Source organism: Panthera onca, chromosome B1, assembly GCF_046562875.1.
Source record: "Panthera onca isolate mPanOnc1 chromosome B1, mPanOnc1 haplotype 2, whole genome shotgun sequence".
NCBI classification, from domain to species: domain Eukaryota; kingdom Metazoa; phylum Chordata; class Mammalia; order Carnivora; family Felidae; genus Panthera; species Panthera onca.
The window spans coordinates 159,106,309-159,132,532 of NC_138342.1; the positions used below are offsets into that span (position 1 = coordinate 159,106,309).

At 37.0% G+C, this 26,224-nt stretch overlaps 1 long non-coding RNA gene across 3 annotated transcripts in view; it reads right to left on the reverse strand.

The window, feature by feature from the left end:
* LOC132691837 (uncharacterized) overlaps positions 1 to 26,224 on the reverse strand; it is a 168,228-nt gene that overhangs the window by 20,087 nt on the left and 121,917 nt on the right. Inside the window, exons 4-5 of one of the 3 annotated variants that reach the window (XR_013555069.2) lie at positions 15,442 to 15,556; positions 12,817 to 12,898 (exon numbers count right to left, since the gene is read on the reverse strand). The exons of 1 other annotated variant lie outside the window; for it this stretch is intronic. This is a non-coding gene — a long non-coding RNA (uncharacterized LOC132691837). Of the gene's footprint in view, positions 1 to 12,816; positions 12,899 to 14,851; positions 15,557 to 26,224 lie in introns of those variants that run through there. One more of the 3 variants, XR_013555068.2, reaches the window with a different exon arrangement.

Here is a 26,224-nt window from a genome sequence, read left to right on the forward strand (position 1 = left end):
TCATCAGAATTTGCCATTACTATTCTTTTCACTTTCATTGCCTGATCTCCTAGTGACTCCCCTTCCTTAATTTATAATTTCAACATATTGTTCACTGTCTCCTTATCAATGATACTTTCAGTATTAATTCTCAGAGACTTTAAAATATATGTAGATGGTCTCATGGTTCTGGACCCCACTAGTGTTAAATTCTATCCTACCCTTATATGTAAAATACCCACTCCTATAACAATCATCAGTGACTACATTCCACTAAAATCTTTGCTTAAAAGATAATCATGGGAAGGGGGGCGCCTGGGTGGTGCCCAAACAGTCGGATGAGTGTCTAACTCATGATTTCGGTTCAGGTCATGATCTCACGGTTTGTGAGTTTGAGCCCTGCATTGGGCTCTGCACTGACAGTGCAAAGCTCATGTGGGATTCTCTCTCTCTCCCTCTTTTTCTGCCCCGCCTCCACTTGTGCTCTCTATCTCTTTCACAATAAATAAATAAACTTAAAAAAAAATAAAGTTTAAAAAAATAAATAAAAATTAATCGTGTCCTATCCTTCAATTCACTTCCACTAGTCCTCCCACGCCAACAACTTTATGCTCTTGATGAGGTCTTCTGTCTATTGACCTTTCCCCATTTTAACTTTCCGATACTTTATCTTCTTCCTTTCTTCCTAACCCAGTCTAGAATTCACAGTCAGGAAAGCCCCTAACTCTCTAATCCTTCCTCCTGACACATTCTATTTCTCTCCACTCTACTTACTTCATAGCACTTCAACCTCATTTAAATCCAAACATGTGCTTCCTTCATATTTGCATATGGCCCACTGAATGCTGCCCAAGGGAAAAACAAAATGACAGACCATGATGACAGGACTTACTTCAAGTTTCTGACTACAGTTCTGAAACATCACTAACATTGCCTGCTCTCCTAGTTAGACTAATTGTCCACAGTCTCAGATGACTATTTTGTAGTATTCTCCCAAATCTCCCCCTCCCCCTCTATTACTTCACCATGGACTTGACAGAGAAATTAGAGTAGCTGAGAGTTATCTCATCTTTTCACCATTTCCACCAGAAACTATTTCAATGAAAGAAGTGCATGTACTAATATTTTAGACAACCAACTTCAATTGAGCTTTGGTTTCTATCCCCATCATGTCCTATAAAGGGCTTAATTTCGGGAACCACCCTCTTCTCCCCCATATCAATTTCTCCCTCTTTATTGGACTCCCAAATTCCCAAGTCTAACCTGACTACATCTCTACACAGTGCATAAAGAACCCAGTTGTTCAGGCCAAAAGTCTGGATTTCTTTCCTTTTACCATCCTTCATATCTAATTCATCAGCAAGTCCCAAGCCCCCAGGGTAGATTTCAAAATAGTCTGAATATGACTTTATTGCACCATTTCAATGACATGGTCTCAATGACCCTACTGTCTGTTGTCAGATCTTCCTGTCTCTTTTTTGCCTCACACAGTACATTTGCCACAATATGCTCAGGATAATCTTAATAACTTACTTTAAGTAAACTTAAGAATAACTTTGGTCATAGCCTCTGTGCTGACAGCTCAGAGCCTGGAGCCTGCTTCAGATTCTGTGTCTCCCTCTCTCTCTGCTCCTCCCCACTCATGCTCTATCTCTCAAAAATGAATAAATGTTAAAAAATTTTTAAAAAAAGGATAGCTTTGATTGTATCTCTTCACTACTACTAACCCTCCAATAGCTTCTGATTATAAAAAAAACAACAACAAGTAGCACAGAGCCGATGCGGGGCTTGAACCCACAAACTATGAGATCATGATCTGAGCTGAAGTCAGAAGGTTACCCGACTGAGCCACCCAGGCGCCCCTAAACCAATCTTTTTAGTATGGTCCATGAATCCATCCTTGTCCAGGTCTCTAATCCCATCTGTCTCCACTACCCCTTCACTAGTTAGTTAATTGCACTGACCTTCTTTTTGTTCCTCTAGTACACCATTCCAAGGTCTTTGCATTTGTGTTTTCCTTTGCTCATTATTCAGATTTCACATCTAATGTCACCTTGGTTAGAGGCCTCTCCCAGCCAACCTGGCTAAAACTACTCCCCGGCATCTATGCTGTACCTAATTATTATTGTTCCATTCTGTTGTTCATATGATTTCTTGGTTCTCAACATTCTTTTATTTGTATTTTCTCCCACCCCATCATAAGCAGAGCAGATACCTACATACATTTCTTAAGGCAGATTCTCTTTCTCTCTCTCTCTTCTTCACTGTTGAATCACTAACACCAAAATAATAGTTGAAATTATTACAATATTGAAATTATTACAATATTACAAGCAATAGTTGATCACACATTGCTTGTGATCGATAAACATTTGTTGAGTGACTGAATGATGACTGACTGATATTGAAGCCCCACTATTAAAAACCTGTACTATTCAGACCTTGGGTTCATAGTTGAGAAATTAGGAAGAGGGATTAATCTAAATTTGTTCTTTTGATAGAGGAAAAAAACAACTCTCCATATTTAAGAAGAGACAAAGAGAGTGAACAAGCTCCACAGAGGAAATACAAGATAGATGGAAGTCACAGAGATACAGAACAGAAACATTTGAGATTTTCCTGTAAATGTCGTTCTACCCAGCTTTTTTACTAACATTGTAAGAACTTTCTCACATAATTAAAGTTCTCTGTAAACATAATAGTCAATTGTTGAATAATATTCCATTTTCTATGGAAGGACCAAAATTACTTTAACCATTCTATTGTTTATCAACATTAACTTTTTCAAAAAAGGATTTCTTCTTTTATAGATAAACATGATTCTGCATTAGTCTTTCTGAACATTTCTGATTATTTCTTTAGCATGAACTCTTAGAAGGGGAAAAAGTACTTAAAAGGGATAAATATTTTTAATGTTACCAACATTTATTACTAAATAGCTTCCTAAGATGTTTGTGTAATTTATATTCAAATAGTCTATAACAGCAACCATTTCACAGTACCCACCAACATTAATAATATTTATTTTATTCTTTGTTCTTTTATAGGCAAAAAGGTTAATCTCAATATTTTCATTTGCATTTCTGTGATTACTAGAAAGTCATAAATATTTTAGGTATTTGCATTATTTCTTTTGCATTATGTACATTTGTATATTACACTTTCTCTTTTTGGTCTTAGTGATGTCCTCATCAATTTGCATGAAGTTTTTATGCAATAGGTTTTATATAATGGTTATAAATACATAACCATTTATCTGTTCTGTTTGTTTCAAATATCTATCGTATCTACAGGTTTTAAAATGTGTTACCTACTGTCAGCAACATTATAGGATCTAAAGGCAACAGTTAAATGTAAGGTAAAATAGAGAAGTACCTTCTTTCATCGAATACCTTGTACTAAAAATTGGCCCAGCACCTGGGTGGCTCAGTCAGTTGAGCATCCGGCTCTTGGTTTTTGGCTCAGGTTATGATTTCACAGTTTGTGAGATCGAGCCCCAAGTTGGGTTCTGAGCTGACAGTGCAGAGCCTGCTTGGGATTTTCTCTCTCTCTCTCTCTCTGCCCCTTCCCCACTCACACTCTCACACAGTCTCTCTCTCTCAAATAAATAAATAAACTTTAAAAAAAAATGGCCCAGGTTAAAGCAAACTAAGGTAGGAAAACTAAAGCAAAGTGAATTAAAGATTTGCCTGAATGGAGTTCAAGTGGGGCATAAAGGATTCAGGATTTTACAGGATCAAGAGGAAGTAACATTCAGTAAAGCCAGCTGCCCAGACTGAGTGTGCCAATTTTCCTAAAAAAGCAAGGTCAGTCATGGCTGAGAGACCAGGCAGAGAGTGTAAAGCAGCAATTTATCTTTTATGAATTAAGGATTAGATCATCTTTGATATTTTCAACACTTTCTTTTCAACCTGGAGCCTTTAACCTCACACATCTCTCCTCTGAAGCCATAAATATTAAGGATATCCAAAAAGATTTTTTTTTTCTAATATATGGAGAGAAGTTAGGGGAAAAGGGCAGATGCTAAAGGGAACAGAATTGAATTCCAAGGCTCTTGTGAAGCTGGGGCATTAAGAAAATATCCCCTTGAAAAGCATTTTGGTTGTAGGGAGAAAAGAGAGACAGATGTAAAGACAAAGTTAGCACTGAAACACTGCAAGAGTCAATCCAACACAGACGTGATTAGGTCTTAGCTTCCCCGGTGGGCAGACTAAATATGTTACTGGGAAAGGAAAGTCTTTAGAACCCCAACACCTGGGATGAGGAGAATCTATATTATCGTTACAAAAGCAGGCTTCTTTGGCACATGTGCAGCTTGTGATCTAGGCCAGCTGTGTGCCCCGAGAATTGGCACAGGCACAGGGACTTGTCTAGCGGGGACACCACATTTCCCAACCTGAGTTAAACACCTTGAAATGGCACCAACTGAGAATGCCATTAACGCCATTACCATGCCACTAAACTGTTTGCCCTTAATTTGATCTGAAATTTATCACATTTAACCTATTAAATCGTTTCCTGAAATATATTGCCACAGCAGGGTCTTTCTTTTCCCAAGCTCACTCGCACCTCAGAGCCAATTGTCATTCAGCAAAGGGAAGAAAAATACAGGCTTCCTTATCTGCAGTTTCTTATTTATTCAGATTTCCCTCAGGCTCTTCAACGTTACCTGAAAGAAGCTGCCTTGCTCTTAGTAATTCTGTTCTTCTAATATCATGGAAATTGGCTTTAGGATGCAGCCTATGAAAAGGCAAAAAGGAAACCCTGCTTTGGTTATCCCAAAGTTAAAGCAGCTCATGAAAAGGGAAGGTTTTTTATTTACATGAACATTTTTCTCTTCTCAAAGTCTATTTTTAAAAAGATCTGAAATCTTAGAGTTATTGCCATCCCGCTCCCCACATCCTTCCTCCTCCTGCTTGGCTTGTTCCTATCTCAGCCATCTCAGTGCCCACACTACGCATTTCAGCATCACAACAGGACTTGCAATGGACACTGGAGGCATCTGAAAATCATTCATTCACCCACTCATTTATTATCTTCCTCAACAAACTAATTAGAATCTTTGTTGTAAACCAGATGCTCGGAAAGTACAAAGGCTCATGCATTCATTCATGCTGTTCTAGGGAATGAAACCCACATAATTTTTCTTGTTTTATTTTTTGGAATTTTATATATTTTATAGGAATTTGTCAACTTCATCAGGATTTCAATTCATTCATTACTTACGATAATTCATAGCGTATTTAAAAATCTATATAGTTATGTCCTCCTTTAAAATGTTTATTCTGGGGGCGCCTGGGTGGCTCAGTCCATTAAGCATCCGACTTCAGCTCAGGTCATGATCTCACGATCTGTGAGTTGGGTCTGTGCTGATAGCTCAGAGCCCGGAGCCTGCTTCGGATTCTGTGTCTCCCTCTCTCTCTGCCCCTCCTCTGCTCGCACTCTGTCTCTGTGTCTCTCAAAAATAAATAACGTTAAAAATAATAAATAAAAAAAATGTTTATTCTGTAGCTACTTTGACCTTGTCATTCTCCATTGTGTTTGTGTTTATTTGCACTATTCTCTCTCTCTCTCCCTCTGGATGTTTTGTGGGGGGGGGGGGGGGGGAGATCACTCCTCACAAAAGTGTTTTAATAATCCTTTCCAGTTGGATTCAGTTTTCCATTTGTTAATTTCTTTACTATTCATTATTAGCTAAATTTCACTGAATCTTCTTTTATCTCTTGTTTTCTTGTTTCTTCTTGCCTCTTTGGGTTTGATTGCTTTCCCCTAACTTCCTGAATTGAGTACTCAGTTCATTTACCTTCACTTTTCTTCTTTCTGGGTAAATGTATTTATGGCTCTGGTTTCTCATTAAGCACTGCTTTAGATCTGTCTCACAAATTTGCCTTTTATTATCATTTATTATCAATGCTTCTTAATTTTCTCTATTATTTTCTTTTTATAAGTTTATTTATTTTGAGAAAGAGAGAGAGAGAGAGAGGGGCAGAGTGAGAGAGAATCTCAAGCAGGCTCCATGCTGTCAGCACAGAGCCCAGTGCGGGGCTCGATCTCTCAAACTGTGAGATTATGATTTGAGCTGAAATCAAGAGTGGGATACTTAACTGACTCAGCCACCCAGATGCCCCTTTAATATTTCCTTTTGAATCCAGAAGTCATTTAGCCATTATTCAGTTTCTGAGCATAGTGGATTTTACAAGAACAATACTTTCATATTATATTGATTCTTTGAAATTTATTGAGATTATCTTTGTGTCCTAATACAGGACAAATTTTTTTTTATTTAGTCAATGTTTGTGTGTGCTTAAAAAATACTGTTTCTCTTCACTGAGTGTAGACTATCATTAATATTTTTTAGTGTTCAAAATCTGCTTTTTCTGCCTCTTTAATCTGCTAATTTCTAAAAGAGGTGTTAAAATTCCCAGTAACTGCTACGTCTTTCTCTCAACATTCCTGCCAGTCGATGCTTGATACACTTAGAGACTACGTTGTTAGATGCATATATGTATATACAGCTGTTTTTTTATACTTTGAGTGAGTAAATAATGTTTTTGGACATGATGCTGCTTTTGCCTTAAATACTAATTAATCAGATCCTTTGACTATAAGCCCACATTTCTTTTGGTTCAATTTTGTTTAAGATGCCATTTCATATTCTTTCATTTTTAACCATTCTCTCCTTGAGTATGTGTCTGGTCAGCAGATTTTGTATTGTGTTGTTTTTAATTAAATCTCAGAGTCTGTTTTTTAATTGGTCGAATCCATTTACAATTACTCTATTTCTATAGCAGACTTTTGTTCTATAATATTTTTTTCTTATTTTCCACTAACTCTTCCTTTTTTTTCCATCATTTAATTTTTTCTTGGGTCAAATAAATAACAAATCCAGACTTAAGTAAGGACAGTCTATTTGAGAAGATTATTGCAATAAGGGGAGAACAATTACAGGAGGGAGAATTCTCAGATCATAAGATCTAGAGGTATCTTAAAGATTGGGTAGACAGGAATTTCTTTTGTAGCGGGAGTAAACAAGGCTACAAAGAATCAGGTATAAAGGAGTGGGCTAACAGTTGAGGAGGAAATGACTTTTCTTCAGGTCAGAAGAATCTTGAAAGGGGTGAGTAAGGAGGAGCCACAGGGCAATGCTGGATCAGGTTGAGGGTGAGTCAAAATTCAGGATCTGAGGGAAAGAGAGGTGGGAGTAAAACTTGGTCAAGTTATCAAGTATTTTACCCATATGGATCAGTGGTTACAAACAGTTTAATTAATCATCTCTGGGGACAGGGGGGTGGTGGGGGAAGGAATTTGGAGAGTGTGTTTTTGGCTTTGTCATAGGTAAAAAAAGCAGAGAATCTATTGTTTTATCTAAGAAAGGGTAGTTCTTTGCAATAAGGTTTCACTGGAACACAACAAAAGAGTGGGAGGATTTCTAAACCATCCCTATCTTCCTGGAGTATAAGTCTCATGTACCTGCTTTCAATTGAATATATCATTTTCTTTTGGAGATTGTGTTATATGGTGTCAGACATTTCCTTAATATATATTATTTTGTTAATTGAGCAAAATTTCACAATATTTGTATTTTGCCTCTTACAGGGTATTTTATCATACTCTCATGTTTCTTCTCAAAAGGTGTCTTTATAAACACTAGCATAAATAATTTTGTATGTCTTTCCCTATCATTAATATTATAGAATCTAAGATCACATGGCTAATTTCTTCTGTGTTCTTTTAGTGTCAATGTTTATCAAATGTAGTTCTAAATCAAAATATAGTCCATAATTATCCCTGTGGCTATCTCTTCTATACTAAAAAGTATAATTTTTGGCAAACAAAATAGAAATAAAAAGAAATCATGTGCTTCATAATTCTCCTTCAGGACAATATCTCTCTGTCTTTCATATATGAAGTGTTCAATAAATCTTTGTTTAATGAATAAACACAAAGAGTATGCCAAGTGGATATCCAGGTAGTTATATTTATCAAATATAACTACAATCTGATGGAGTTTTATGATATATACTTTAAAATTTTGTATTTCTTCTATCTTGATTTTATGTAAATGTAAATTTACATAAATTTATGTAATGTAAAAATATTCATACAATTATACACACACATGCACATACCTATACACATTTTTTTCATCCACCCAATGTTTCCTAATTTACTGTGTCACAAGGTTCATGGAATCCAGTATATTATACACTCACATAAACACATGTATATTTTTACACATAAGATATTTTTCCTTGGGTTACATCTGAATCTTTTTTTATTCAGTCATTCAATCATTCTTTTAACTAATATTTGTTTATTTCTTCCTATGTGCAAGGTGCGAGGATGGGAATACGGTTATAATTATATATTAGATGGTCAGAGAAGCTTTACTAAGGAGACATGAGTGAAGGCATATATGAAGATGAAAGCTCAAACCATCCATATAGCTGGGGGTAACAGTGTTTCATACAGAGAAGACAAAAGAGGCAAAAACCCTCCCAAAAGCTTGCCTGGCAGGCCAGTATATTGACCAATGATGATTTGGGGGAGAAATATCATTATAACAATGCACATTTGCATGCATCGACTATAATAATTCCTTTCTGATATCTATAACCAAGAGGTCATGGATCTTGAGACATGTTGAGAATGCCAATAAAAATACTATCCATATAGCAGAAAACCAGAAACAACTCAGTAGTCCCTGAAAGATAGATAAATTCTGCTATATTTACATGATGGAATGTTATATAGCAGTGAAAATGATTTAACTGTCTACATGGATAAATTTAGAAACACAACCGAATTTTAAAAAGTTCCTTAGAAGACTAGGTATGACATGGTTTTCTTTTTCTTTTTCTTTTTCTTTTTAATTTTTATTTGTTTTTGGTAGAGAGAGAGAGCACAAGTGGGTGGGGTGGGCAGAGAGAGGGAGAGAGAGGATCCCAAACAGGTTCTGTGTTGGGAGCAGAGAGCCCAAGGTGGGGCTTGAACTCACAAACCATGAGATCATGACCCGGGCCGAAGTCCAATGCTTAACTGACTGAGTCACCTAGGTGCCTGACACTTGTTTTCATATATTCAAAAACAGGCAGCACCCTCTATTAGGTTAAAAAGGTCAGGGAAATGAAAGGCAAGGAAATAATAAACACAAAATTTAACATTTGATCACCTCTGTTGGAGAAGGTAGGAGGCTGGGCTAGGAGTAGAGCACCAGTCAATGCTATGTTTGCTATGTACAGTGTTTTAATTCCTAATTTATTTTCTGTGTTTTGGCATGGTCACGTTTTAAAAGACAACAAAGAAGTAAATTGAAAAGAAGAAAGATACAGACACTTTCATATATTGTCGTTAGGTCTATGAATAGTTGAAGTCCATTTGGACAGGTCTATACCTGTCAAAATTTAAGGTGCTCATACCTTTTTACCCAACAAATACGTATGTGGGAATTCATGAGAAAAAGTCTGTATATGCGTGTATACATGATACATGATACATGATACATGATACATACATACATATGCAGTACATGAATACAAAGATGAGGGCACACTGATATTTATGCAGCATTATTTGTAACAACAAGACAATGGAAATAACCTAATTATCCATCAAAAAAGAAAAGGTTAACTGTATTATAACATATATTTCCTATGGGATGCTTTGCAATTGTTAAAAATATATTTCATATATATGCATAGAATTGCATAGAAAAGGAACTAGAAGATGAAGAACATAAGCCATCGATCTTATGTACCTCTGTGGTGGGAATTGGAAGGGAAGAAGGAAAAATTTAATTTGTCCTATATACTTGGTATAACAAAAAAACTCTGTTCTTATATTGATAGGGTGATTCTTAGAGCATTCTTTTCCTTGCCAAGAATATATCCATCAGTATATTAATTATTATTTGAAGAAAACACTTTTTAAACTGATTTGTATCCAAAATTATTCAGTTCCCCTTAATATCATATCTTCCTTGAAGTCATAATATTTAAATTGAAAAAGACATTAAAATCACACAGTTTATCAAGATCCATGATTCCTCTGAAAGACTCCTTAAAGGCAATGCTGTATTTTCTCTATCTTCATTTGGATAAGGTGATTCTGATGGGTTTACCCAGCACTGCCCAACCTTTCAGCATCTCTCTCCCGTTCTCTCTCTCTCTCTCTAAAGGCTTATTTATTTATTTTTGAGAGGGGGGAAGAAAGACAGGGAGAGAAAGAGAATCTCAAGCAGTTTCCTCACCGTCAGAGTGGAGCCTGCTGCAGGGCTCGAACTCCCGAAACCAGGAGATCATGACCTCAGTCAAAATCAAGAGCTGGATGCTTAACCGACTGAACCACCAGGAACCCCTTAGCAATCTTAACTTCCTCACTAGTTTCCTGGTATCCACACTGAAGCCAGAATCATCTGTCTACAAGAGCAATTCAAAGAGCATCCCTTCCCTACTAATAAACCAATGTATGTCATATAGAGACTTCCAGATTTATCTTCAAACTTCCTTTGCCTACCTGGATAACCATTACCACTGTCTCCTGTCATTATTTGCTGCACCGAATTATCTTTCTGTTCCTCAGATACGCCCTTCTTCTTGGTCTTTGTACATGCTTTGGCTGTTCTCCCTTCTATTTCCATCATGATATGATTAAAACCATTTGGGTTGTTGGATACATTGTAACTGAATTGAAACTCCATGTCTGTCAATTATTGGCCATAAGATCTCTCAAAAACTACTCAATATAACTGACCTTTAATTTCTTTATTTGTGAAATGAAAATAAAACTACCTAATTGGATGTCTGACAAGATCAAATCAATTAATGGATGTAAATCATTTGTTATTATGGCTATCCTAATGAGTATTCAATCAATATTTGTTTAATCAATTCAGATCACAGCAAGCAATTCCAGGTGTTTACTTCATCAGCATCTACCTATTTGCTGTTATTCCAAGCAATTCCATCTACCAATCAGTAACATACTATGTTATTCTTGTGTACTGTTGAGCTTTCCAAGCACATGACTTACACCAACATTATACATATATATTTTGTATCCTGTAATAGTTTCTAGGAGAGTGTTAGTAAGTAAGTAATTAACATCTAAGTAAGTGTTTATATAATGTCCCCTTTGTACAATGCTCACTGCATCCTATTTCCAAGCCATCATTCTTTAAAATCTTCGGTCTGGATAGCACTTCAGATAAACCATATTGTCCATTCTAATACATCCATGGATATCATAAAACTACTTTTTAACTTGCACTATTTTATTAAATGTCCACCTTGTAGAGAAGAAGGGAGACTAATTCTAATAAAATTTTACTCTGAGACATGTATCTTGGTGAGCAGTCATTAAAAAAACCACCACCACCACCACCACCACCAACAACAACAACAACAAAAACACCATTTCCCAAGTATTGGCTAACCAATTTCACACTGTTACCACACACAGCCATTTATCCATTCTGCAAGTAATTGCTGGCCCTGGGAATAGAGTGGTTGACAAGATAACCTTGATTACTAGGCCTCTCCAGATTCATAGCCTGGCATCGAAAATACACGTTGAACAATAATTACAATGAAGTACAGTCTGTGTTAGAAGAAAGTGTGTCTCAGGTCAATGGGAACACAGAGCAGGGGCATCCACCTAAAAGCATTTGGGAATTTAAGTCCCGATAGCCATTTCCCAAGAAGCTCCTCCAGAAAACCTGTTTATTGCAGTTAAGCTGTTCCAAATCCGGAAAAGAAAAGATGATTTTTTAAAAATCCCTTAATCGCTTGAAACACCATCTCTACCATTGAGTTCTTCCCTAGAGCTCCTGGTAATTATAGCACATATTCTCCCTCAACCTCCAATGAAAAAATCCTTTTGTGGACCATCACTGACTTATTGTTAGGCCGGGATTTTTTTTTTTTCTTTTAACAAATCAACCCAAACAAAAGACCTGCTACAGCTCAAATACTGGATAAGGAACATTTTGCCTGGTCCAAGCTGTTGTCAGTGGAGAGCCAAATCCATACCAAAAGAACAGGCAGTAGCACCACTGTGATACAAGTGATTAAAGCAGAGATGATAGTCATTGTTTAGAGACACTAGGGAATGGATTTATCTACAGAGGGGGAAGTTGAAAGAATGAGCGGTCCCTAATGTTCACAATCTCACAGTCTTGCAAATTCAGATACAAGATTATGTGTGTGTGTGTGTGTGTGTGTGTGTGTGTGTGTGTGTGTTTGAGAATCCAAAGGAGCAAAAGATTGTTAATTTAGGGGTAACAGAGAAAGCTTTATGGAAAAGGCAGTATTTGAATTATATTTAGAAGTACACGAGAAATGTCAGTGATGTCAGAAAGGAAGGTACAGAACGTGTTTAGATCTTCTAGGTCCATTATAGCTGGAACAGAGACTAATGAGGGCTTTTAACTGACATAAACCTCTGAAAAGAAACCCAACTACAAAGCCACCCATATAAGGGACAAGACCTTATGATTCTAATGCAGTGTTTATTCAAAACAATCTGACTCCCATTCCATACTTTACCTTCCAAAGAATATTCCTTTGGTTTGGAACTAAAAAATATTTATTTTGGAAGTAAAAAATACTTCTATGTTGAAATGACTTCTTAGTCAGATTGAAGAGTTGAAATCTATCCCTAAATTCATTCCCTACATGTGAACAGGTGTATTCCTCATATATGTGTCATTATGTGTTTTCATTCATCACTGGAGAAGACCTGATATACTATTATCCACAGTCCCTTTAGCAGCTTGGATGGAGCAGAACCAATGTGGCATATGACCAGAAGGGACAGATGTCCCTCATCTAAACCTACCTGTCAGTAACATTGTTGACATGGTTCTGGGTATAGTGCTGAGTTCAAGAGGACATCACAGATTTTTGCTCTTATTTCTTTCCTGGAAGCAGATACCAACCATAGCTTCTAGTTATTACTGGTATGTTCCCAATAATGTGTGCAGGCTTGCCTGGAAAACATTTTGTAAGTAGGGATATATTTCCTAGAGTAACTAAGATCTGTAGCGTTGTTTTACCAAACTTGAACCACTCTGGATAAAAGAGACTTCTGAAAATTTAAAGAGCCAAATTATCCGTGTACAAACACATGCTATCTTAACTCAATAATGCTTTAATAGCATATCCTAGAACAACTATGAAAAAAATGTTTAATTCTTTCACAACCTATTTGTAAATGCAAACCCAATGGTGGAACCCAGAGCGTAATTATCCTGCAGTATTGAAATCATCTGTAAGACACTGCAGAGTAATCCAGAGATTTGGACTCCTCCAAAAGGCAAATACAGCTTTGCTTTGGAATGAATGATAACTATAACCCATTTTAATTCACTCAAAATGTTTACTGAAGCACTATCAATAAGAATGCACTGAGAATACAGTGGCAAAAAGAGGCAGCAGAAATGTTTCTGTCCTCGTGAAACTTACATTCCAGTGGGAAGCTATTAGTAGCAAATGAAACAGGCCAATGAAGTGTAGACCAGATGATGATGAAAACTATGGAGAAACAGCAAAGAATGAGGATGGGAATGCAGAGGCAGTAGGGCTGGGTGGGGAGATGGCAATTGCCATTTCATGCAGGGCTGTCAGGCCAGGTGTTAATGATTAAATGACATGTGAGCAAAAAGCTGAAGGAACTGAGCGATGAGGCCAAATCATTGTCTATAGGGAGAGCATCACTGGCACAGGGGACAGAACAATCAAATCTTTCAAGGTGAGAACATGGTTGGCATGTTCAAGAAACATCAAGGAGAATACGGTGGCCAAAATTAGAATGAAAGGGGGGGATATTTGAAGGGGGTGAGCTGAGTGGTGACCCATTGTACAAATGTGGCTTTTACTCTGAGTGAGAAGGGGGAAAGCACAGAGGTCAGAGTAAAGGAGGGGTGTAATTTGAAAGGCCAACTCTGCTTACTGTGTTAAGAATAGACTATGGGTGAGGGTCAGCTCTTAAGAAGGGCAGAAGCAGGGAGACCAGTAAGATAGCTATTGCAATAGTCCAAGTGATAGATGATGGAACTAGGGAGGAAATAGTAAGAACTGGCCAGATTCAAATGTATATATTTTGATGACAAGGATTCACTGTAGACTGCATGTGATTTGTGATAAAAGAGAGGAGTCAAAAGATGGTTCTGTCTTAAGAATGGAGTTGCCGTTAGTGGAAATAAAGACTGGGGGAAGAGTATCTTTGGAGAAGGGGAAATCACAAACTTTGCTTTGAGACACGTCAAGTATGAGGTGCCTGTTAAACATCAAAATATATGCATTGGTAGCTAGGAGGAAAGAAATATTAAAGTTAAAAATCAAGTTCACGGCCAGAGATGGAACTTTGCACATTAGCAAAGGGAAGGCATTTAGTGCTCTGAGACAAGATAAGTCATCAGAAGAATGGTAGAGGAAAAGAAGAGAAGTGTGTCAGGGAGGAAAGGAAGAACTCACCAAGTTGAGGAAGAAGCCCCAAAGTACTTATGATTATGATATTAACTGTGCAATCATATAGTCTTTCTGTTTTAAGAACACATTGGTTATTTGCAGTTTGTTGTGTCCTGTGACTTTATGGATTGCACTTTTATGTAGACACTACTGATGTCAGTGACTCTGGCTGATTCAATACAGATCCTTAAGCACCTACTGTACACAATGTTTTCTTTTCTTTTCTTTTTTTCACCAAAGCATTCCTCCACTGGAACACAAAGTGGATTTTTTTCTAGGGCTTTTGGACAATGATAAGATAACGAATATAGGCAAAGTTTAATTCTCACAGCAAGTTCTTTAAATTTTTTTTTTACATTTATTTATTTCTGAGAGACAGAGAGAGACAGAGCACAAGTGGGGGAGGGGCAGAGAGAGAAGGAGACACAGAATCTGAAGCAGGCTCCAGGCTCCGAGCTGACAGCATAGAGCCCGGTGCGGGGCTCGAACTTACAAACTGTGAGGTGATGACGTGAGCCTAAGTTGGACGCTTAACCGACTGAGCTACCCAGGCGCCCCTCATAGCAAGTTCTTAAATGGCTCAATCTTTGCACTAGGTCAATGTGCAGTAGTTTGTAGACAAAAGTGACCACATCTCAAAAGGTGTAGCATGAAGGCCCAAATGATGGGATAAGGAGGAAGGCATGGATGAGTTAGTGAGGTGAAAAACCAAGATCCTGCCTCTCCAGTTCTTCAGCAATATGCTGTAGCAGGCTGATTTTTCTCTAGACTCTAGAAATGCTAATTCAATAAATTTACTTTTATTCATTATTGTAATTATAAATTCATGGCTGTAATTTTAAAGTCATCTTTTTTTCTACCCTCTGCTCCAGTGACATCTGAGTGCTATTGATTGTAAATGTCAAATTAAATTTCTAGGCATATTTTCCTTGTGTTGGGATCAATATATAACTTGAAGAGCTCTTTTGATGGGACATTGAAAGTTATTTCTCACCCATGTGACATTTTGGCTGTTTTCCCCCTGAATATTTCAGTTAGATATTGGCAGCTTTCACTTCCTGGATGTTCCAGGGAAATATGGTCTTGCTTTGTAGACCTGAATTTCCAAACTAGAGAGAGAGAGAGAGAGAGAGAGAGAGAGAGAGGTGAGATCTTGAATCATATGCATATTAATTTAACTTTGAATAAACCCAATACAAGAAAATCCAAATTTACAGAAGCTCATTAAGGTGTCCCTAACTCTGCTAATTATTTATTGATTTTTTACAAAAGTATTTGTAGTTTTTCAATTTTTAATAATTCAGTATAGGATTCCTTCAATAATTTAAAAATGTTTTACTTATAGCTTTTAAAGGATTCAAATTTTGCATGCAGAAAAGTCTTTTCAAGGAATCATAGTTTAAGAAATTTACAAAAATTGATTTGCTTAACCCATTACTTTCAAATTTCATATTCCATTTCAAATTTACTTTCACTTTTTCATTCATTCATTTACTCATTCAACCTGTAAATTGTACAACTATTATATAAAACAGTATGTAGGTTCTCAAAAAATTAAAAAATAGAACTACTATGTGATTCAACAATCCTGCTTCTGGATAAATACCCAAAGGAAAGGAAATCACTATCATGGAGAGATACCTGCACTCCCATGTTTATTGTAACATTATTCACATTAGCCAATATATGAAAACAACCTAAGTATCCATTGATAAATGAGTTAAACCCTGACATTTGAGACAACATGGATGAACCTGGAGGACCTTATGCGAAGTGAAATAAGCCTGAAACAGAAAGACTGATATTGCATCTCATTTATAGATGTGGAATTAAACAAAGTTGAATTCATAGCAACGGAGAGTAGAATAGTGGTTACCCATGGCTGGCATGTGGAGAAAAAGGGAAGATTAAAAAAGAAAAAAGAAAGAAAGTAGAATGGTGGTTGCTAGGGACTGGGGAAGGAGGTATTATTGGGGATTATTGTTTCATGGGTGCAGCGTTCAGTTTTCCAAAATGAAAAGATTTCTGGAGATGGATGGTGGAGTTGGTAGCAAAAACAACACGAATTTCCTTAGTACCACGGAACTACACACCTAAAGTGGTTAAGACAGTAAGTTATATGTTATGTGTATTTACCACAACAGAAAACAGTAATTTACCCATTAATTTAGCACAATAAAATTAATAGTTTGCATAACTATTACTGAGCATCTAAGACTTGAGTCAGGCAGACATGGGACTTGGGTCTATAGGAGAGAGCACCTCCCATCCCACCCCATCAGTAGGGCCAAAAGAGACTTTGGAGACAGTATTGTCTATGGTGGGCCTACACATGGTCTTCTGAATGCTATCTGATGTAGACTCTTCATTCACTTTCTCTATGAAATCCCCAATACAGTCAGAATTTCTTCCTTGGATGTTTGAGTGAATTTCTTTGGGGAAAACAAAAAAGGTGATAAGTTCTTTGTCCAAGGTTGGCATGCGCTAGAAACAGAGGCAGCCCGCACTTACACAGAAGCTGGAATAGCAGAGACAACTCACACTTTGGTTGTCCTCTATTAAAACACTCCTCACATGAGAGGGTGAATTATTATCCAAATCTATTCTGCTCCTGAATGGGAAGGTGTACTGTTTTACTTGTGGCTGCAGGTGACTGGCATGGTGTCTGGCCCTCACCCTTATCCCATAGGTAATTAATGAATCCTCCACAGACAGAATGATTGATTGTTGAATATTTCTGTACCCACCCCTCCCCCCCGCCCCCCCCACCAAGAAGTAGTAGGCATTCCTCGAGTTACAGCTGGTGCTGACATGAGACAGAATTGTGAGGAGGGCTCAGGCCCACATAAGCAGGCAACTTAGGCACTGAGGCTAAGTGAGGGGACCTGGCTCCTTCCACAGGAATTCTGGGGACCATTGCGTATGCTTACTCTGAGACTCAGGCAGAGATGAGCAACAAACCCAGAGGCTGATGAACTAAGATGATGGCAGCTACTGAGGATGGTAACTGGTATTTTTTGAAGTGGGAGGCGGGGAGAAGGAAGACAGTGCTTTTATTATGACATGGCTCCTCATCTTCTCTTCCCACCCACCATAATCTTCTCCTTTATCTCCTTTCACAGCACTTTGCGTTTGCTCCTCCAAATGCGTCACTGGACATGGGAGATATATTTGAGCCTATGCTTGTCAAAAATCAATGTGGAGGAAAAAATGGATTCTAATAATGGGCACTGGCTTATGTTCTCATAAAAAAATACAGATACAAATATAATGTTTAGTATGCTTTTCTTGAAAATGGGACATTACAGTTTTTAAAGATGTCGAATAATTTTAAACTAAATTCTCACAGCAGCCTCTTGAGGTAGAAAAAGGCAGAATAGTGCAACAAAAAGGAAACACATTTGAATTCAAAAGGGGCCCAAGGTATGTCCTAACTGATCACATGCCAATTGTAGGGCCTGAGGCCCTACACATCTGAATGTTTTTAAACCTCATTTTCATCATCTATAAAATGGAGATTAAAGTGATCTTTTCCTGGTAGAGTAAGAATTAAGTAAGAAATCTCTAAAACCCATAAAAATGTTTACTATATATCCATTAAAAAATATTTATGGGACATCTGTTGTGTGCCAAGCAGTGTTCTTAGCCCTAAGATACAATAGTGAATAATAAAACAAAAATCTTTGTGTTTGCTAGTTTTTTTATATTCTTGTATGTGTATAGGTAAATAAGCAAAATGTGTAGTATATAGTATGTAAGATGTGTAAGTACAATGGAGAAAAATAAAGCAAAGAATGCAGAGAAAGAAGGCTGAGGAAAGAGAGAGCTGTGATTTTAAATTGGGTGAAGGGCAGAGGACCTCGGAGAATGAACAGCTGGGACATGAGCCTGCCAGAAAAAGGAAAGGGAACAGCCAGAACAAAATCCTGGTAGGGAGAATTCGTGAGGCATATTTGAAATAGCAAGAAAGTGCATGAGTTTGGAATGGAGGAAGTGAGGGAGAGTGTAGGTGGAGATGTGTGTAGTACAACCAACATGGGACCTGACCTTGCAGGGCTTATGTGCAATTATCAGACCTTTAGCTTTATCTCTGGGAGGGGCGTATATTGGAGTAAAAGAGTCGAATGATGGGACATGTGGATTCATTCACGTTTCTTCATTTTGCTGGTTAAAGAACAGAGCTCCAGGGATGTTGAGAAATCTCTAAAGATTATGTATTTCATTCAACCTGGGATTAAAACCAAAACTTTCCAACCTTTCATTGAGAGGAAAGGAACAAGGTAAGATCCATTCATTGCATTCAAGTAGGTATTATAATGTTTCTGCAACCAAGATACTTCAGAATGGATATGTCAATGTCATGTTGGAGCCCACCTATGAGAATTATACTCTATTCTAGTGTGAAGAAAACAGCCCAAGGAGTTGCCTCTGTCCTCGATGAGTTCCTCTGAACTGGCAATCTAGCTGGCATGCCTCTGAAGCTGGCAATCTAGCCACTTACAGCACCTTACTTTCCTGCTCAATTCTGTATTATGGAAAGGGCAAGCTATTTCTCAGTACTTAAGGCCTACTTTCAAATAGTGGTAACTATAGTTTCTAACACTCTGCAAGGAAGGCATTTCTAAAGCAGCTACCAAAAATACATATTCATTTAGTTATTGAGAACGTAAAAGCAATGCCTTCCTTCTACCTGTGGGGAAAATCATTTTTCCAGCTGCAATTTGTTCATAAAAGAGCAATATTTGTGCCAAGGACTCAAGTGAAACAAATGCCCTTCTTGATGGGAAGTGTCCACACTAATTCGGAGCTGTAAAATAGGAATTTTAAATTCACCTTTCCGTGATTTGGCATTTGCAACTTCTACATAATTTAACTCATGTTGAGCTACATGAAAGGACTCAATGGATAGTGCTACATGGTAAAATACCAGACTGATGCTCAGAAATTTCCACTGTACCTTTCAAAGGCACTTATTTCTGGAGTGTGCTGTTAGGCAACCTATCATCGTTCTTTCTTCAAAATGTCACCCTTGTTCTGTCAGAGGCTCCTGTCTGCGTGTCTGACTAGCTTTGTAAATGTCTGACAGGAAATTGTCAGAAAAAGCTATAAAGGGAGATGCTTTTTGTCTCTAAGTGGAGAAGATGGTGATTTTGGGACAGGACAGATCAGCTGAACAAATGCTAGGTGAGTTCACCAGCTCTTTTGAAAGGGTATAAAGATAATGTCAGAGGGTTAAGCAATTTCCCAGTCCAACTACCTTCATGTAATTCTCTCAACACTACCTTCATCAAGTGACTCTAGATAAGCTTTCTAGAGCTTCTTGTGATTCTGACAGCTTGTTATCTCCTCAAGTGGTCAGGACTTCCCAATACTATAACTTCTACACAAATATTCATGAAAAATAAGAAACAGACCCCATGAATGATGCAGATTCCCAGAAAAAATACACTCGAATCTTTAATATGGAAAATGATCACATGGAATTTATTTTATAACCTTCAAGAAGGATCCAAGTTGGCAAATCCAATAGTATAGATGGAAGGTATCAAAAGCCCCTTCATGTTCTCAGTGTCTTTCTTCTCATTAACTCATGTGGAACATCTGAGCACTACTGTAGGGTCACAGCAGCATAGAATCTCACTCTGGGAGCAAGCGAGCGGGCCTGACCTCATTGTTCTAAGCGTCTGACACCTATATCTCCCTGCCGAGTGGTTACACATTCCACACAGAGCACAGTAGAGAAGTTCAACTCACACTGAAAAAAAAAAAAAGTTTCTTCACATTAATAAGAAACGATGCTTCAGGAAGGAACAAAAGGACTTCTGATTTTTAGTTCCAAATGTAAGAAGCTTGGAAATTACCACTCCATACTAACAAATAAGAAGTTGAATAGACCCAGAAACCAACAACTCTCCTTGATCCATCAGAAAAGGCGGGACACAAGGCAAACCACTGCCCCCAGATTGGAGAGACAGACAGGTGAATACAGGGAATCATAGCTTATTGGAGCAGAGATTCACTAGTTAAGCCACTGTGGGAACCAGTGCCAGGGTAGAAAAACCTGAACTGTAATTATAGAATTGCTGGAAGCTCATTGTGAACGCTGAGTGTCAACAACTGCAAAGGACCCAGTCATGGGGATGAGAGGGGTGGGGCTCACAGTATTGGGAGATTTACTTCCATACAGTGGATATCAGAGAAAAATTCCTTTAGGCTTCCTACATAGGGAAGAGGGAAAGAAACCATTTTGATATATGCCAGAGTGTTCTGTTTTTCTTAACAAGGTCCAACTTCAGGGAAACAAGTGACCAGAGCCAAACTGTGTTTTCAGAGCCTGAATGACCTGAAAAGGGAAATGATCAACACCAGGCTGCTCTAGCCTTCTATTTAGGAGAAAGGAAATACCCAAATTCAACTGACTCCAGCCATACTGTCCTACCAAAGGGAGGAAAAAACAACAAACAAAACAAAACAAAACAAACCTGAGAAACATTTGTGAAGTTCACAGTTCAGAGGCATAGACTCACTAAAAGATTGAGACCTAATCATAAGACTACAGAATGCTTCCTCTCCCCTGTACCTCAGTACCACATTACTAAAGGCCTACTTATCACATTTCCTTTTATCCACTACATCACATCCAGTGATCTAGGAAAATTATAAAGCATATAAAAAGGCAAAAACACAACTGGATGAGACAGAACAAGCATGAGAACCAAACATGGGAGTGATGTTGAAATTATCAGACTAGGAACTTGAAATAGCTATGATTAATATGCTAATGTATTAACAGATAATGGAGACAGCATACAAGAACAGATGTGTAATGCAAGTAGAGAGATCATAATAAAAAATCCTAAACATAAATGCTAGGGGTAGAAAAATGCCATAACAAAAATGAAGAATGCCTTTGATGGACTTATTGTTAAATTGCACAGAACTGAGGAAATAATTTCTAAGCTAGAGGATATATCAACAGAATCCTCAAAAACCAAAAAGCAAAGAGAACAAAGATTGATAGAACAGAACAGAACATTCAAGGACTGTGTGACACCTAAAAAAATCTAGCATATACATAAATGTAATATCAGAAGAAGAAGAAAGGAAGGAAGGAAGGAAGGAAGGAAGGAAGGAAGGAAGGAAAGAAGGAAGGAAGAGAAAGAAAAAAAGAAAGATAATATTTGAAAGTGTTTACTGATAATTACTCTAAATTAATGTCAGATACCAAACCACAGATCTAGGAAGCTCAGAGAACACCAAGTAGAATAAATGTCAAAAACCTATACATATCATTTTCAAAGTATAGAAAGTTAAAGCTAAAGAAAAAAAAAATCCTTAAAGAAGCCAGGGGGGAAAATATCTCTTACCTATAGAGGAATAAAAATAAGAATTAGTTCAAATCCTCCTTTGAAACCACACTAGCATGAAAAGAGTAGAGTGAAATATTTAAAATATTGAGAGGAAAAAACTCATCAAACTAGAATTCTGTATCCTGTGAAATTATTCTTTAAAAGTGAGGTATAAATAATGACTTCTCAGACAAACAAAATTTGAGAGAATTTGTTGCCAGTAGACCTGCCTTACAAACAATGGTAAGAGATGTTCTTTAAAGAGAGAGAAAATAATATAGGTCAGAAACCCAGATTTACATAAAGAAGGGAAAAGTATTGAAGAAGGCATTAGTAAAGATACAATAAAAATTTTCATGTTTCTTATTCTTAATTGATCTAAAGATAACAGTTTGTTCAAAATAATAATAGAAACAATGTATTCAATTGGGTATGCTTATGCATATATCATATATATGTGTGTGTATATATATACACACACACACACACACACACACACACACACACGTATGTAACCTTATGTATACTCATATACAAGTTAAATGAATGATAGCAGCAAGGATAGGAGGAAGGAGTAAAGATTATTTTTTATTATAAGATACACAATCCATGAAGTGGCATAGTGTTACTTGAAGGTGGACTCAGATTAGGTGTTTAAGTGTATATTGCATACTTTAGGGCAACCACTATTAACAGTTACAAAAAAAAGGAAGTGTAACCAATATGCTAAGAAAGGAGAGAAAATGCAATCATACCAAATGTTCAATTAAAAGGAAAAAAGTGGAAGACAAAATAGGAATAAAGGGCAACAAATAGAACAGAGTAACAAATTTGATAGATAATAATCCAGCTATAACAATAATCACCTTGAATGTCAATAGTTCTAAATGCACAAACTAAAAGACAGAGATTTTCATATTGGATCAACAAATTTGACTCAACTATATGTTGTTTATAGGAAACCCACTTTAAATATAAAGACATGGATTAAAAGTACATGGATAGATTCAGTTCGTTGGGCATCTGACTCTTGATCACAGCTCAGATCTTAATCTCAGGATCGTGAGTCAAGCCCTGATACAGAAATATATACCATGATAACACCAATCAAAAGAAAGCAGGAGGAGTTATATTAATTTCAGACAGGGCAGATGTAAAGGTAAGGGAAGTTATCAGGGATAAAGAAGGGCATTACATAAAGATAAAGGGGTCAGTTCTTACAGAGACATAACAATTCTTAACATATATGGCCCTAACAATAGAATATCAAACTACACAAAGCAAAAGTTGATGAACTGAAAGGAGATGAACCCATTATCAGAGTTGGAGACTACAGCACCCCTTTCACAGAAATAGATTCAGCAGGCAGAAAATCAGTAAGGAAATAGTTGAATTCAACAATATTAGTAATCAGTGGGATATTACTGACATCTATAGTCTACTTCATCCAACAACAGCAGAATCACATTTTTCTTAAGCCATATGAAACATTCACCAAGCTATATCATAGTCTGGGGCATAAAAGGCATCTTAATAAATTTAAAAGAATATAAATAATACAATGTCTGCTCTCAGACTACAATCAAATTAAACTAAAAATCACTATCAGAAAGACAGGTAGAAAATCTCAAAACAAGTGGATATTAAACAACACACTTCTAAATAACACATGGGTCAAACAAGAAATCTTAAGAGAAATTTAAAAATATTTTGAACCAAATGAAAATTAAAAAACAACTCATCTGCTACAAAAGTAGTGTTTAGAGGGAAATTTATAGCACTAAATGTATATATTAGAAAAGAAAACAAGATTTGGTTGTTTCCAACATAGGACACTAGATTAAAAAAAATTAAATCCAAAGTAAGCAGAAGAAAATAAATAAATAATTAGAGCAGAAATCAATGAAATTGAAAGCAGCAAATCAATAAAGAAAACCAATGAAGCCAAAAGCTGGTCTTTGAAATAATCAATAAAACTGTTACACCAATAGCCAGGCTAAATATGACAAAAAGGGAAAGGATAAAAATTACTAATGTCAGAAATGAAAGAGAGAACATCACTACAGATTCCATAGACATTAAAGATAAAAAGAAATATGAACAACTGCGTGTCCCCAAATTGAAACATAAATGAAACGTAAAAATTCCTTGAAAGACACAACCTGCTAAAAGTCACACAAGGAAAAATAAACAACGCTAATAGACCTATGGCTATTAAAGACATTGAATCAGTAATTTCTTCCAAACTACAAAGCACCAGACCTTGTGGATTCACTGGTGATTTCTATCAAACATTTAAGGGAGAAATTATACCACAATCTTTCAGAGGATAGAAGCAAAGGGAATATTATCTAACTCATTATATAAGGCCACCACTACTCTAATACTAATACCAGGCAAAGACATTACAAGGAAAGAAGACTACATGCTAATATCTCTCATGAACATGGATGCAAATCTCCTCAATAAAACAATAGCAAAGTCCAAAAGCGTAGAAAAATTATATACCACAATCAGGTGGGATTTATTCTAGGTACACAAGGCTGGTTCAACATTCAATAATCAGTTAATGCAATCCGTCAAATCAGCAGAAAAGTCACATCATTGTATCAGTAGATGCAGAGAAAAACATTTGGCAAAATCCAACACCCATTCATGATAAAAACTCTCAGCAAACAGGGAACAAAGGGGAACTACCTCAACTCAAAAAAAAAAAAATCTATAAAAAAACCTATAGCTAACATGATACTTAATGGTGAGAAATTTGAAAATTTCCCACTAAAGTCAAATACAAGACAAGGATTTCCCTCTCCCTAGTCCTTTTCAACAAAACTGTGGAAGCAATAAAAAGGTCAGTGGTTGCCAAGGCAGGAATGGGAGAAGGGGAGAGATGAAAAGGCAGAACATAGAGGATTTTTAAATAGTCTGTATAACATTATAATGATAGGTATATGTCATTATACTTGTCCAAACTCATAGAATGTACAACACTAGGAGTGAACCCTCATACAAACTATGGGCTCTGGATGATTATGATGTGTCAATGTAGGTTCACTCTTTGTAAAAAATGTACCATTCTGATGAATGATGTTGATAATGGAGGAAGTTATGCATGTGTTGAGATAGGGCGTATTGAGGAATCTGTACATCCCTTTAAGTTTTGTAAATATGAAACTTCTTTAAAAAAACAAAGTCTTAAAAAAAGAGAGAGGAGCACCTGGGTGGCTCAGATGGTTAAACCTCTGACTTCAGCTCTGGTCATGATCTTTCAGTCTGTGAGTTTGAGCCCCATGTTGGGATCTGAGCCTGAAGCCTGCTTAAGATTCTGTGTCTTCTTCTCTCTCTGTCCTTCCCTGACTCGTGCTCTGTCTCTCTGTCTCTCAAAAATGAACACATGTTAAAAAAAATTTTTTTTAAAAAGAGAGAGAATAGAAGCCTCTCCTTTCCTGTATTAGACAAATTGTAAGATGTTCCTTATGATTCCTGCCCCTGGTGTACATGCCTTGTATATCTCCCTCTCCTTGAGTGTCGGCAGAATATGTGAATGTGACAGGATTTTGATCCTGTGATTATGTCACCCTACATGACAGAACGAATTTTGAATATGTAATTAAAAATACAAATCGGGGTGCCTGGGTGGCTCAGTCATTGAGTATCTGACTCTTGATTTTGGCTCAGGTCATGATCTTGCAGTTCTTGGGATTGAGCCCCAGGTCAGGCTCCGTGCTGACTGTGTGGATCCTGCTTGGCATTCTCCCTCTCTCTCTCTCTGCCCCTCCCTTGCTCACATTCTCTGTCTCTCTATCAAAATAAATTTATATATATATATATATATTATATATATATATATATATATATATATCAGTTGACTTTGAATTAATGAAATGGAAATTATCTGGGTGAGCCTGACCCAAGCACATGACCCTTTTAAACCTGTGTCTAAAAGTCAGAATGAAATAGTCAGGGATTTGAAGCAAAGAGACATTCTCTGCTGACTTCATAGGAGAAAATGACTATGTTATGGAGAGGGCAACATGGCAGAGAACAGTGGGCAGCCTCTGGGAGCAGACAGCAACCCCCACTTTATAATCAGCAAATCCCTGGGACCTCAGTCCTATAACCACACAAAAAAATAATAATTCTACCAACAACCTAAATAAGTTTGGAAGAGAGCTCTAAGTGTAAGATGAGATCCCCGCCCCAGCTGACACCTTGATTTCACCTATGTGAGATGCTGAATCCAGCTAAGCCACACCTGGACTTCTGACTTACAGAAACCGAGACAATAAATGTTGTTTTAAGTCACGAATTTTGTGGTAATTTGTTATACAGCAATAGAAAACTAATACAGTTTTTCCTCCACATTGGAAGAGCAGTTAGTTCATGGACGTGGCCTCCACATTGCACAGCTAAAGGTACATAGTCTAT